Source organism: Armigeres subalbatus, chromosome 3 (genome assembly GCF_024139115.2).
Source record: "Armigeres subalbatus isolate Guangzhou_Male chromosome 3, GZ_Asu_2, whole genome shotgun sequence".
NCBI classification, from domain to species: Eukaryota; Metazoa; Arthropoda; class Insecta; order Diptera; family Culicidae; genus Armigeres; species Armigeres subalbatus.
The window spans coordinates 266,896,607-266,910,841 of record NC_085141.1 but is presented as its reverse complement, the minus strand read 5'-3'; the positions used below and the strand labels follow the sequence as shown (position 1 = coordinate 266,910,841).

The 14,235-nt window shown below is 40.6% G+C and overlaps 1 protein-coding gene across 11 annotated transcripts in view; it reads left to right on the top strand.

Annotated features, from left to right (window-relative positions):
* The window catches only part of LOC134224115 (bromodomain-containing protein DDB_G0280777), a 379,875-nt gene that overhangs the window by 216,388 nt on the left and 149,252 nt on the right, over positions 1-14,235 (top strand). The window contains exon 1 of one of the 11 annotated variants that reach the window (XM_062703370.1): positions 714-736. The exons of the other annotated variants lie outside the window; for them this stretch is intronic. The gene's annotated coding sequence lies outside the window, so the exon portion shown is untranslated. Of the gene's footprint in view, positions 1-713; positions 737-14,235 lie in introns of those variants that run through there. 11 annotated transcript variants of the gene reach the window in all.

The window sequence follows — 14,235 nt, the reverse complement described above, 5'->3', positions numbered from 1 at the left end:
CACATATACAAATACATTCTACGGTGGGCTGGTTATATTAGGGTAGTGTGAATAGGTACGTGGAAAACGTGAATAAAAGAGCAGAAAAGTTTCAATAGAAATTGTTTGCAATGAGCGGTGATACGAATGGTGATTCATTATTTCAGTGAAATTGCCCACTATTCGTACAGAGCCCATAATACGCATATAAATGATGATATTCACTTTTGGTTTTGTTTATCCTAATACATATTAATAAAAAGGTTTTAGCTCTAAAAAGTAATAAAAAAATATTTTCGAGATTGTTGCCAAAATCGGGAAGAAAATGTTGCCAAAAACGGGTGTTGCCAAAATCGGGGGTAGACAAAAACGGGTGTTGCCAAAATCGGGATGGGACTGTAATGGGATCTATCCCCATTAGTTAATTGACCTCTCTAACTTTTCGCGATACATTTTATGATGAGCGAAAAAGGCATCATGAATCATGAATTTCACGGGAACATCTCTCTTTCAGTAGAAAAGACAAAAATGTGACAAATTTATTCAATACATTTTTGCAGCCTCATTTATATCACTTGCTCATATTTATTACCGCCTGTTTCCCAATTTTAATTAAACGTATTTTTCTCTCTTTACAGGTAATCCCAATTCCCAATGACTGACATGAGTAAAAATTCGACAATTACTTCCTTGAAGTACGAAAAACGCAACACTTATTCCAAACCCTCTTTACTTTTCATGCCATTTCCGCGTAAATGTGAGTATCCAAAATAATCACCAAAGTTTCCTAAGCAATATGTTTTTATTTGATCGTTTAGATTTCCTAACATTATTTATTTCGTTCAATAGCATTGAGGCACATTTCATGACGCTGCCGATGATTAAATTTGTTTCACTACGTAACAAAGCGTTTCTCATATTGCTAGATTATCGTTCGTAGTCGTAGTTATGGATGAGTTGCAGCGTGACAATACATTTCTTTGTTCAAATCATGGTTACATTCAATTTCCTACTTTCGCTAATTTCTCATAATGGCAATGTTTACAATTTTGAATTCTCATTTTGACATCGAAAACTACTAATCTTCAGTTTATGACACTATAAATTTTATCATAAATATTAATATCTAATGATTGCTATTTTTATTGTTTTTATGTTCTATGGAAAACTAATTTGGCCGTCCTGTTGATACGCAATATTCAGTATTATTAAGTCTCTGAATATCATTTCCACTCGCATTTCCTTGTTCTTAAGTTATCATACCTCTTTCCTATTGTAGAACAATACCAGTTTTGTCATCATCCTCCTCTGCCCTACATTTATCTACCAGATCAGCTGCCTTTTCTTTGTACACCAGAATCGACAAATGATCCATAAACTTTTTTCGATAGTCAGCCCGATGATCATTACATCATGAGTGAAACCGCCTCAAAAGATGAATATGATCCATGGAAAAAGGCTTATAAAATCATACAATTGAAAAATCTATGGGCATAAAAACGTTTTGCCCACTAGATCGCTGCTATCACATTCAACAGTATGAAATTATTGCTTCGCAAAGACTGTAGCTTGGCTTGGGGTTACTATCGAAGGTTATTCAATACCTCATCATCACCTGCTCTCCATTCTCATACTTTTACCAGCTGCGTTGAATGCTGCAAAACGTCCTTGACCTGATAACCATAACCGTGAGCAGTCGATCCGTATTCAAAACAAAAAGCATGAAAAGAAATAATGAAAGCGAAATTTCGGACTGGGAAAATTACCACCTTCACTGCACATAATAAGCCGCCACTGTACACATTGGCTTTGTTGCCAGCAGAGTGCAAATAAACTGAAAACGGTCTGTAATTTTCTATGAATAATGGATAATAGATTCCGTTATCATTTTTTATCAGCAATGAGAGAAGATCTAATCAATGTGTAGTACAATTCATGATGATAAAGACAAACATTATTTTTCATCGCAGAAACATAAACTCATTTAATTTTACTAATGTTGTTGACTCATTGAATACGATTATGAGGTACATAAGTCTATCAATATTTTTAAATAACGTCAACAAATTTTCTTCTAGATCACTGACTTGCTTTTTCATTTTCGGTTGTTCAAATTTGCCTTTGATGGTTGATTGACCACAATCAATCGATGGCGGCGGAGAAATTCTTTTCGGAAGTTGTGTTGCTTCGCTTTGATTTCTCGTGGGATTGTTGCGGCATCATCATGTACTGATAGGTACCCCCGTTTGCTATTACTTTCCAGACGTAAGACACCTGCTACGTAAATTGACTTTCGCGGTGCCGCCTCTCACGATAGTGCGCCTCGGATCGATGATGGTCAATTTTGGGCTTTCACTTTTCACTCAGATAAGTTCGGCGGGCGCATGGATGAGAGTGCAATGTGCTCCTGAAATGTACGCAATACTGATCAGCAGCAGCACCTTTTTCGCTTTCATTAGCGGTTAAGTGCATGGTTGTTGTGGCATTCAAATCGATTTTTATTGAGTAATTTAAGGGTGATGTGAGAAAATTATGCTGTTGTCTCAATTACAGTATTCTGTTAAATTGGGCTGTGTTGTAATGCGAACTGCTTTGAGGAAGTCAAGTATCACAGTAGTTGCCCTCGACATAGTGTTTATGATAAGTTTGTCCGACAAACAACTCTGATCGATCTTAATCTGGTTTTGCTATCTTTGATAGAGTAGAATATTTTCAGCCTAGCCAATTCAAATAATCAGTAAAAGCTGAATCCTAAAAACATTTGGTATCCTCTTTCAAAAAATACACAGAGGAAAGGATTAACTCAAAATCTGGCTTGAAGTAGAAGGTAAAATATAAAACTGGTATTTTTTTAAACCTAATACACCGATCGAGAATAATCTACACATTAAGAACCGACTCTTGGATTCCTAAGAAATAGTAAATTTTAATATGTTACCCTTTTGCTTGTCATTAAGTATTGGTTTTTGTAACACACGAAAAATATTAAACATTTCCAATTTTTGTTTCCGAGTGTGGTTAATATGAATACATGAACCTCGTCAATGTAGTTTAAGGTGAAACTGAATAATTTGAATAATTTGTTTGAGAATCTGCATATATTTATTTTGCATAATTCCGAGAAAACAACAAAAACAATTTTTTGAGTAAATTAGCGCCAAATCTTTCGATTTCTTCGATACAGATCACTAGTGTTTGGAAAAACTTAACACCCTGTGACACTTGTAGTTCGAAAACTGCAAGCAGTATTTCATAGTCATTGTGCAATTCAACATCGCACATACGAATCACCCATCATGTTTACATTGCTTGCACTCGCGACTGACCTCGTGATGAAGGAAGAATTGACTGACCGCGAATGTGTCTCTTGCATGCGATGGCTGCTACGATCTGTCATGTGACTGAAGAACAGTATATTAGACTTGTTCATGTTTATAGGCCTGTCCAACGCCACACATCTCCCCTCTTCTCTAAAAAAATAACGACTGGCATCTATGTTTAAAGCCACACAGTCATAGTAAATGTTTTTCGTTTGTACAGTGTACACACACACTTTAAAGAGCAACTATGAAGTACTGCTTGCAGTTTTCGAACTACAAGTGTCACAAGGTGTTAAGTTTTTCCAAACACTAGTGATCTGTATCGAAGAAATCGAAAGATTTGGCGCTAATTTTCATACATTTCCGAACAACTTTTTGTTTCATATTTTTGGACGAAGATTCAGAATATATAAAAATATAATTTTGGCAAAAAATGTCACATATGTTGTTTCTCAAACAAACGGTTCATTTGTCTGCTTTATGCAAATAGTCGTGTTTGTCGGTACCCGTAATTCATCAAAAGGTAAATTTAACTTCACGAATTATTACTTCTTGTTTGACAAAGTCAAACTACCGAACACGAAACTCATATTGACTGTGCAAATATAGGCGCCTTGCTTAAAATTCAATTTACAAGTAAACAAATTAGAGGTACTCGTCAAATTAGTGGCACAGTTATGAGGCACGCATCTAAAAAAGTGTCAACTTACTATCCACGGAACCGCCCAACGGATCATTATTCATACTCAGCGCTCATTCAACATCGCCAAATAGACGACGACGGTCGCATATGAAATTAGGTTTGACCCACTGATCGTCAATTCGTCGTAGCAAAACCTTCTTTCCTCAAACTTTTGTGATGCCCATGGAACTTGATTTAATGTCTGCTGACAAACCAATTCACCATCGTTGGTCGTGCGGTTGTTAATTCCATTGCGCCCAGACTTCGACGAAAGGAACGACGACGCATCACAGACAAAGTGCAGGCCGGATCGAGCCGCCCTCTCAGGACGATGTGCCATCACGATGCCCTGCCTGTCCAACCACACGCCATCATAATGAATGTCTCCACAAACTTCAATAACGGTTGTTTTGGCGTGAATGTGTCTCCCATATATTCTCTTTCCCGGTACTGGCTGGCGACTTCGAACGAGATTGTATAGCTACAAGAAGAGATTTATTAGTCTTCCGCGTCGAAGTGCGATGCGTCTTGCCTTGAATTTTTATTGCATTTGGGACAGGCAGACGCACGGTAACTGCCGAACAATGCACAGTGACAGCCCTACAAAGAGGGGATGGTTTGAATCATCAAAAACCCTAGATTTCCACACTTTGCGGGTGATACCGTCTTGGTCCAAATAGAACTATTTTATTGAAAGTTGGACAGGATAAGTTTCCTTGCAAAACATATCGAAAATTAACAACAAAACTTTATCAACTTTTCCATCCACTATGACATGTGGGACTGAATTCCCCATCTAGAATATTTTAATAAAATATGCATGATTATGCGTTTGATTACTTTTTATGGTTGACCCACTTACAGCAATGAGATTCTGACACAGTTCAAAGCGCGTTGAACCGAGTATTTGAGACACATCCCATTCGAAGAATCTCTACGGATTACCAGTGTATCACCCACTCAAACATCATCACCGTCTCCAACGATGACTAACACGCGCTCCACCGTAGAAAAGGTAAACCACGTTTGCTTATTCACAAAGCATTCAACCAGAAGTGCAACTCCAACGCAATAATGAGAAGACTTGATTACGACGGCTTGGTAAATTTTCCAAAAAAATAATTAGGGTGAAATACCCAATAGTGGACCCCCTAGTAGCGGAATTTTGTTCTTCCTGTCATAAGGAGTAGAAATTTTTAACATAATAATTCTGCTTGATATCTAATAACAAGTTCTGCATCTCCTCTTCACGATACATACATAAAACACTCAAATACACGACGTTATTCGTTGAAATTAACATTTTAAAGTCTGAACTGAATTCGCCCTATAGTTGTAACGAATTTTTCCTACCCTGCAAATTTCCCAAATTTACCATTCATAAAGATACAACCTAAGCTTTCAGTAAGTTTGTGCTGCCACCTTTCCTAAGCTAGGGAAACTCTGATAGCTCATAATTCGCGTAGTTGTGTTGAGTTCCACTCGTGTCGGTTCATCTATCTGATCTCGATCACCTATTTCGTCGCAGTTCGATTGTACTCGAGCACCTCGGAGTGTATGATGCATCGAATGCCTTATTTAAATAAAAAAAAAACGAAACTTTTTGTTCTAGGAAAACCGAGTAATTTTCCATTGCGGCTATTGAAAATCGCTATACTGCAGATATTGTTCGTTAGAAAAATTATCCTGTTGGTCGGATTAGTTCGCCATTTGAGTGGAAATAACTTTCTGAAGTGGACGTGTTACGCAAACTTTAAAAAACCCAAGCGACGCCAAGTCAATTCTATTGTATTCCAAAAGCAGTTTGTAAAAACAGGCTAAGACCTAAATTATTAGTAAGTTTTTGATTCGTTTGACCATAAACCGAAACTAATTAAGCTTTTGAATACATTTAGCCGGATTTGATAAAAATTGCACAGCTCAACAAGATTTTGTCCCTAACACCAAATAATGTGTCCCTAGTAGATTTTTGCTCGCTGAATCCGAATCTGACTTCAGATTTGCTCTAACACGTCGAGATTTTGAGATATACCTCAATAAATGTCGTAAAATCTATGATCCATCGTTAACCCTATAAAAAGAATTACTAGTCAATTAAGGTCCAAAACGGATCACAAACATCTAATCTTTCGAAATGTGGTACATTTTGAAGAAGTTGAACATAATAAGTGTGATTTATCTACAATTTTAGTAAGTGAAAGTTATTTAAAAATATGTTTTATGCAAGCCACCTTCGAAGACTTGTATACAAGCCTGGTTATTTTCTGTGAACGGGTTTGAGAGGAAAGTAACAAGAATTCAATATAATAGTTTGTCCAAGCAAAAAAATAATATGTTTTCATTGAAGTAAGTTCTATTGAATGTAAATATGATATTGTATTTCCCCTGGCGCGATAAATTTTCAATAATTGCTCAAGGTGTATTTACTGTTAATTGAAGTTCCTTTATTATGTTCATTCGAATAAAGCAAGTACGAGAACTGTACGCAGTTCTATATATTTTGATTATTCCTGCTATTTATGATCATTCCAATATACCTATGATAGAAATTTGGGCGGAAAATTATCAATTAGCAAAATCAATCAACGAATTGATAAATTGCATTCGATCGTTCTTGTGTATGATTGCATACAAGCTGAAGCGACGATGACGGCTACGCAACAGAAACCGGAAAACGTCAACAACCTACTCGTGCGTGGGGGACTTTTTATTTGATTTGCGTTGAGAATGCTGCATGGATGTTGCAATAATCCGAATACAATTTCTTTTATCTATGATCAGTTTATAACAGTGAAACGGGAAAAAGTTCACTAGTTTTATCAAGCTTTGTTATGTGCTAAGACGCAAAGTTATGCGCCAGAAAAAAAAAACTTGGGCTCCGCTCCACTTGTGTGCTGTTCAACATGTTACAGTTACTCGAGCATATCGTTGGAAGATCCGCCAATTCTGCACTCTGATATTTCTCTAATTTAACAAAACAACGGCATGAATGAGAAAATTTACGACGAAGTTACAAAATGTTTAAGTTTCAACTTATTTTCCGTGGGCTGGAATGTATTTTATTAGTCAATGTGGCTTGAATGCTCTGGTAAGAGATCTAGTAGAAGATTTGATTTTTTTCAAATTTCAATCCGATCTGTTTCCTTGTTGATTAAAAGAAAGGAACCTTCTGGATCATCATGTTCGCACTGTATTCTAGCACAACACAATTGCAACATGATAACAGATTTACGTTGGTTGATAACAGATTTACGTGAAAGTTGATCGATCGAAAAAAACAACCAAAAATCGAGCAGAACAACATTTTAGGAGGAGGAGACATGTAGAACATACAATGAAAAATAATGGATATTTTATTGAAAGTCGAATGAAACATATATTTACAAACTGACTAGTATCTCTATACTTCATTCAACATGTTCATACCCAGTTCCTCTGGCCGCATGTTGTTGAATTTTTGGTGGCTTCGAACTGGTGGTGATGGCGTTTGCATGCAAGTTTTTGAAATGGACTTGCACGGAATATTTTTAAATTAAATTCACTGAACTTAAATTCAAGGAAAACCGAATAGAAAACAATTGTAACGTGCAAATCTGATGGAAATTCATTAGATCAGATGTGCTTATACCGTTTCGGGTATTGATTGACCTAAAATTATGTTTATATACTTCATGAAAGTCTTTCGAAAAAGGCCAATTTCTTCAAATTGGCGGTATTAATCTAGCTATATCTCAAAATCTGGACGTGTTAGAGCATATCTGAGGACAGATTCGGATTCAGCGAGCCAAAATCTACTGAAGACACATTAATTGATTCTGAGGACCAGCGAAATGTTAAATTTTGTTCCCCTGTGTTGTCATTCCATTAAAGTGCACCTACCATTGTAGAAATAAGTACAAGTTAGGACCAGGTAAGCAACATTACCACATGTAGTGATCAGTATCACCTAAATGTAATTCACGTTGATTAGGATCCCTACTCAACGTGGGGTGTTTGGTCGGGCCGGACCGTCAGTCGGCCATCGTACGGATTGGTGCTCATCTCGTTTAGTTCTCTCGGATCGGTAGCTGTAAAGTGCATCTTGCGCCGTTTTGACAAGCTCAAGCTGCCTTTTTGTATTATCGACAATCTTGCTACGCTGCTCATATCAGATGCCACGTGATCGACGGCCACATACCGAGGCCCGGCAAGCTTAACGTTCGCGCGTAACTGCTCGATTGTGCCGCCGACGTTTCGACGACCGAGTTCACTCGCTGCATAACCCAGTATATGGGTAAAAGTCCACTCACCGGAAAATTCCACCCATTACGCCCAACGAATCGTGCGATGAACTCGAATTTGAAAGGCCACTAGACAAATTCAAATCTAAACGGGCGATTGTCGATATTATTGAGCTGAGCGTAGGTCCTTGCAGCTAGAGAGAGAGACATCAAGTCGCCGCAGCACGAATGCATGCGATCGCCAACGAGTCAACCCAACAGCACACGACGCGTCGAGACGCCGCACACGGATAAGCGGGTTTGGGGAAGAAGGTCTGGAAGGCTAGAGTTAAGTAGGGACGCCCTTAACTGCCAATAAATGTAAACGGCAAGAGAAATTCCAATTAGAAAAATTTGCTAATTAATATAGTTCAGTTCCGTTGTTTTTGCCTTTCTCGTATACTAAGTATACGTAAAGGCTATAGGATCGCTCCAAAACCGAACTTTTGATAGAAGGTTCGGACACCCATAGTGTTATATACCAATCGACTCAGCTCGACGAATTGAGATGATGTCTGTATGTGTGTGTGTGTGTGTGTACAAAAATGTGAGACACACTTTTTGGTACTTAACATTATTCGATTTACTCGCAACAAATTGCAGTCGACGCAGATTGTGGTCTAGTTGTTTCCTATTGAAAATTGGCCCGATCGGTCATTGCGTTCCAAAGTTATGGAAAAAACATTGTTTTTCTGCCAAGGAAAAAAAGAGAAAAAAATTTCAAAAACGAAAAATTCAAAGGTTGCAGCAATGCATTCAAATGACCGCAAATGCATATGAATTGATGGAAAAAGTAAAATCTATCCCCCTAAAGTGCTATTTCGACCTCTCTTATGTGTTTTTCTTATTTTTTTTATTGCGCGAGAAAGGCACCACCAACGCTAGGTGGATTGATCTGGGTTTTTTTTATTCAAATGGCTTAACTTTTAGTTTAATTTTCTACCGGGTAGTTTTGCATATATTTAATTTTTAGTTCAAGAGGTTTCGTTCGCTTCTTGATTGGGTCGTTTGATGAGCAAGAGTGTTTGAACCACTATTAGCCCGCCTTGATAAGAGTCTTAGCCGGATTCGAAAGCACGTCAGTAGTCCCCCTAATCAGGGGGTGGCGCATAAGCTACTGTACGGTTGTGTGAACATTCCTCTTCGTTTCATAGTAGACCCCCTGGGGGTCCATAATAGGAAATTGCTTCCCTATAGTCGACACTTCATTTGATTTTCATGTTTCGTTTCGGGATGTTCTTCTTCCCTATTGTGGACCCCCCAAAATATTCCTATAATGGACACTCTTGTGTTTATTTTTTATTGAATTGTAAAAAATCATCTAATTTTACTTTCCATAGCATTTCCAACACATGTAATCAAATCATAGGACTGTAAAGTGTAAGATAGGTTCTTCCGATGGAATTTCATAGCAAAATATTTACATTGTGCTGTAATAATGTAAAAACGGCTGGAGGGTCCACTATTGGTTGGGGGTCCACTATTGGGCACTTTACCCTATTTTTGGTTTGTTCTCTTCTAGAAAGTATTGCAAGTAGAATTGCAAGAAAATAAAGAAACTGTTTCCATTTTTATCTCACTGAACATATAATTATCATCGCGAAAGTCTAGACCGCATTATGCTTTCGTGCTGTGCGGTTCTATTTTCTCTTTGCTGAAGGAAGTTTTTAATAATACCCAAAGCTATTTTAATTTCAACAATGCTTCTCAGCGCTACTTGTACCTACTGATCCCGATACGATCTTTGCTTCCGACTTCCGGCTAGACTTCCGAGACCTTTGAAAGGAGGCTTCCGAGCCTCTTGAAAGGAGGCTTCCGAGCCTCTTGAAAGGAGGCTTCCGAGCCTTTTAAAAGGAGGCTTCCGAGCCTCTTGAAAGGAGGCTTCCGAGCCTCTTGAAAGGAGGCTTCCGAGCCTCTTGAAAGGAGGCTTCCGAGCCTCTTGAAAGGAGGCTTCCGAGCCTCTTGAAAGGAGGCTGCCGAGCCTCTTGAAAGGAGGCTTCCAAGCCTCTTGAAAGGAGGCTTGAGGCCTCTTGAAAGGAGGCTTCTGAGCCTCTTGAAAGGAGGCTTCTGAGGCCTCTTGAAAGGAGGCTTCCGAGGCCTCTTGAAAGGAGGCTTCTGAGCCTCTTGAAAGGAGGCTTCTGAGCCTCTTGAAAGGAGGCTTGAGCCTCTTGAACGGAGGCTTCTGAGCCTCTTGAAAGGAGGCTTCCAGGCCTCTTGAAAGGAGGCTCTGAGCCTCTTGAAAGAAGGCATCTGAGCCTCTTGAAAGGAGGCATCTGAGCCTCTTGAAAGGAGGCATCTGAGGCCTCTTGAAAGGAGGCATCCAGGCCTCTTGAAGGAGGCTTCTGAGCCTCTTGAAAGGAGGCTTCCAGGCCTCTTGAAAGGAGGCTTCTGAGCCTCTTGAAAGGAGGCTTCCAGGCCTCTTGAAAGGAGGCTTCCAGGCCTCTTGAAAGGAGGCTTCTGAGCCTCTTGAAAGGAGGCTTCCAGGCCTCTTGAAAGGAGGCTCTGAGGCCTCATGAAAGGAGGCTTCGAGGCCTCTTGAAAGGAGGCTTCTAAGCCTCTTGAAAGGAGGCTTGGGCCTCTTGAAAGGAGGCTTCCGGGCCTCTTGAAAGGAGGCTTCCAGCCTCTTGAAAGGAGGCTTCTGAGCCTCTTGAAGGAGGCTTCCGGGCCTCTTGAAAGGAGGCCTGAGCCTCTTGAAAGGAGGCTTCTGAGCCTCTTGAAAGGAGGCTTGAGGCCTCTTGAAGGAGGCTGAGCCTCTTGAAAGGAGGCTTCTGAGCCTCTTGAAAGGAGGCTTGAGAGCCTCTTGAAAGGAGGCTTCTGAGGCCTCTTGAAAGGAGGCCTGAGCCTCTTGAAAGGAGGCTTCAGGCCTCTTGAAGGAGGCTTCCTGAGCCTCTTGAAAGGAGGCCTGAGCCTCTTGAAAGGAGGCTGAGCCTCTTGAAAGGAGGCTTGAGGCCTCTTGAAAGGAGGCCTGAGCCTCTTGAAGGAGGCTTCCGAGCCTCTTGAAAGGAGGCTCGAGACTCTTGAAGGAGGCTTCCAGGCCTCTTGAAAGGAGGCTGAGCCTCTTGAAAGGAGGCCTGAGCCTCTTGAAAGGAGGCTTCTGAGCCTCTTGAAAGGAGGCTTCTGAGCCTCTTGAAGGAGGCTGAGCCTCTTGAAAGGAGGCTTCTGAGCCTCTTGAAAGGGAGGCCTGAGCCTCTTGAAAGGAGGCTTCCAGGCCTCTTGAAAGGAGGCTTCCGAGCCTCTTGAAAGGAGGCTTCCGAGCCTCTTGAAAGGAGGCTTCCGAGCCTCTTGAAAGGAGGCTTCCGAGCCTCTTGAAAGGAGGCTTCCGAGCCTCTTGAAAGGAGGCTTCCGAGCCTCTTGAAAGGAGGCTTTGAAGTCTCTTTAAATATGGCTTAAATTAGCCTTAAAATAGTCTCTTGAAAGGAGGCTTAGGAGCTTCTTGAAAGGTGGAGGCTTTGGAGTCTTTTGAACGAAGACTTTGGAGCCTCTTAGAACATTCAAGCTGCATTGGTGTAGGCTTCCGAGTTACTTAGAAGGAGGCTTTCAAGCCTCTTGCAATGAAGCTACTACGCTTTTTGGAAAAGGGACTTCGTGTCTTTCAAATGAATGCTTCCGAAATTTAAAATTCTAGATTTTTCATCTGAATTGTATTCTTACTATCTTATTCAACATTTTGACTCGATCAGGTAGATACATTGAGGATTTTTAATATTTGTTAATTCGACGTTTTTTTTCCTTTTGATCTTCATACACTGTGCTGGTTAGGATGGGCAAGATTCAGAAGTATCAGATTCGTTGATCGTCATGCAAAACATGTACTAACATTTTGAAATATGTAAAGCTGTATCAATAGGTTTACATTCCGTGCCGATAGTTCGAACGAGCCAGACGTGTGTGCTGTGTCTCATCGCGGGTGTTGTTCGGTAGTGCGAGTCTATTGTGTGGTGCCTACCTACGGATCCAAGGCGATCACTGTCGGCGAGCGAAGTAGCTGCTTCTGGCGACGCCAGTGAAGCAGGCTATTGTTTCTGCTGCTACCTACAGCAGCAGCGCAGATAAGTGGCAGATTTTGTTTTATTGGTCTCCCTTTTGAAGCGGGACTGATTTAAATCAACTGAATTAGTTTTTTTTTCATTTTTTTTCTGATTTGGTATTAGTTTGAAGTTAGTATAAGCCAGAATTGTCCTTCCACCTTTCGGGGTGAGAATGGAAGCAGAGACTGTGGGAGGTGATGTGCCACCAAAAGAGGTTCGCACACGATTTTACAAGGCATCTTCGCCTGGCCCTTGGGTTGTTTACTTTCGGCAGAAAGCGAAAAGCCTAGATTTTCTCGGCATCAAACGAGACTTGACGCGTCGTTTTACGAAGCTTGATTTCAATCACATCAACAGAAACAAACTACGCATCACCGCACCTACATACCAGGTGGCGAATGAAATTGCTGGCGACAGGGCGTACAATATTGAATATTTAGTTTATGTCCCCTCGCGGGAGGTCGAAATAGAAGGTGTGATCAACGCAGCGAGCCTGACTTGCAAGGATGTACTTGCGGGAAAAGGCCGCTTGAAGAACGCAATGGAGTCTACCGTGGATATTTTGGATTGCAAGGAATTGCATTCAGCAGCCATGGTAGACGGCAAAAAGGTATATTCTAAGTCAGGCTCGCTTCGGGTGACGTTCGCCGGTTCGATGCTCCCAAAATATGTAGATATCGAGAATATGTTGTTTCCGGTGCGTTTGTTTGTACCAAGGGTATTTAATTGTACCAACTGCAAACAATTAGGTCACACTGCCGAGTTTTGTGACAACAAACCACTTTGTGGTAAATGTTTCCAAAGACATCGGGAGGATACCTGTCAGCAACAAGCCACAAAATGTGCTTATTGTGGTTTGGATCCTGCCCATGGTTTGCAAGATTGCCCGGTGTACAGAAAACGCACCCAAAAAGTGAAGCGCTCGTTAGTACAGCGCTCCAAGCAGTCTTATGCGGAAATGGTTAAAGCGCAAGACACATCCGCCACTGCCACCGCAAAGACTGCTTCTTCAGCTGCCGTTCAAGTAAGTGACTATTATGATTCCATCTCCATTGATGAATCGGACTCTGACGCAGCCGATATGGATGATTCTTCGGAGGTACACGCGCCCGAAAAGAGGAAGCAACCGTCTTCCCCGGGATTGCGCCGTAAGAAAACAAAAGTCATCCATAAATGCTTGGCAAAATCTGAAGGTAATGGGGGATTATTTAAAATCCCGAAGCAACCAGTCTTCACTGCAGATCCCTGCTGCTCTAAGACATTCCCGCCATTGCCTAAAACCGATGTTCCTAAGAAACATCCGGCTAGGATTATCAATGAAAAGGAAAATGCTACTCGCACTTCCGAAAAGAGAATCTCGTCCAAGCGAGGATTTATATCCTTTAAGGACCTCGTGGACCGCTTTTTGAATCTTTTCAATATTCCGGATTCATTGAGGCCAATCATTGACCTCTTTATTCCAACAGTGGAAAGTTATCTGAAGCAGTTGACTGTTTCATGGCCCCTTCTTGCAGAAATTGTATCTTTCGATGGATAATACGGCCATACAAGATACAATCACTGTGCTGCAGTGGAACTGTCATAGTCTAAAAAATAAATTGGACGTGTTCAAGTTTTTGATTCGCAATTCTGATTGTGATGTATTTGCTCTTTGTGAAACATGGCTTTCTTCTGAAGATGAAATCAACTTCCACGATTTTAACATTATTCGCCAAGATCGGGATGACCACTATGGTGGCGTTCTTTTGGGGATCAAAAAATGCTACTCCTTCTACAGAATTCCCATTCCGGTTGTTAATGGCTTAGAAATCGTCGCTTGCCAAGTAAATGTAAAGAATAAAGACCTTTGCATAGCTTCAGTTTATATTCCACCAAACGCATCTCTTAATCGTCGACAGCTTTGGAGCGCAGTCTCCCTTCTATCATCTCCAGTATTGATATTGGGTGATATGAACGCACATGGTATT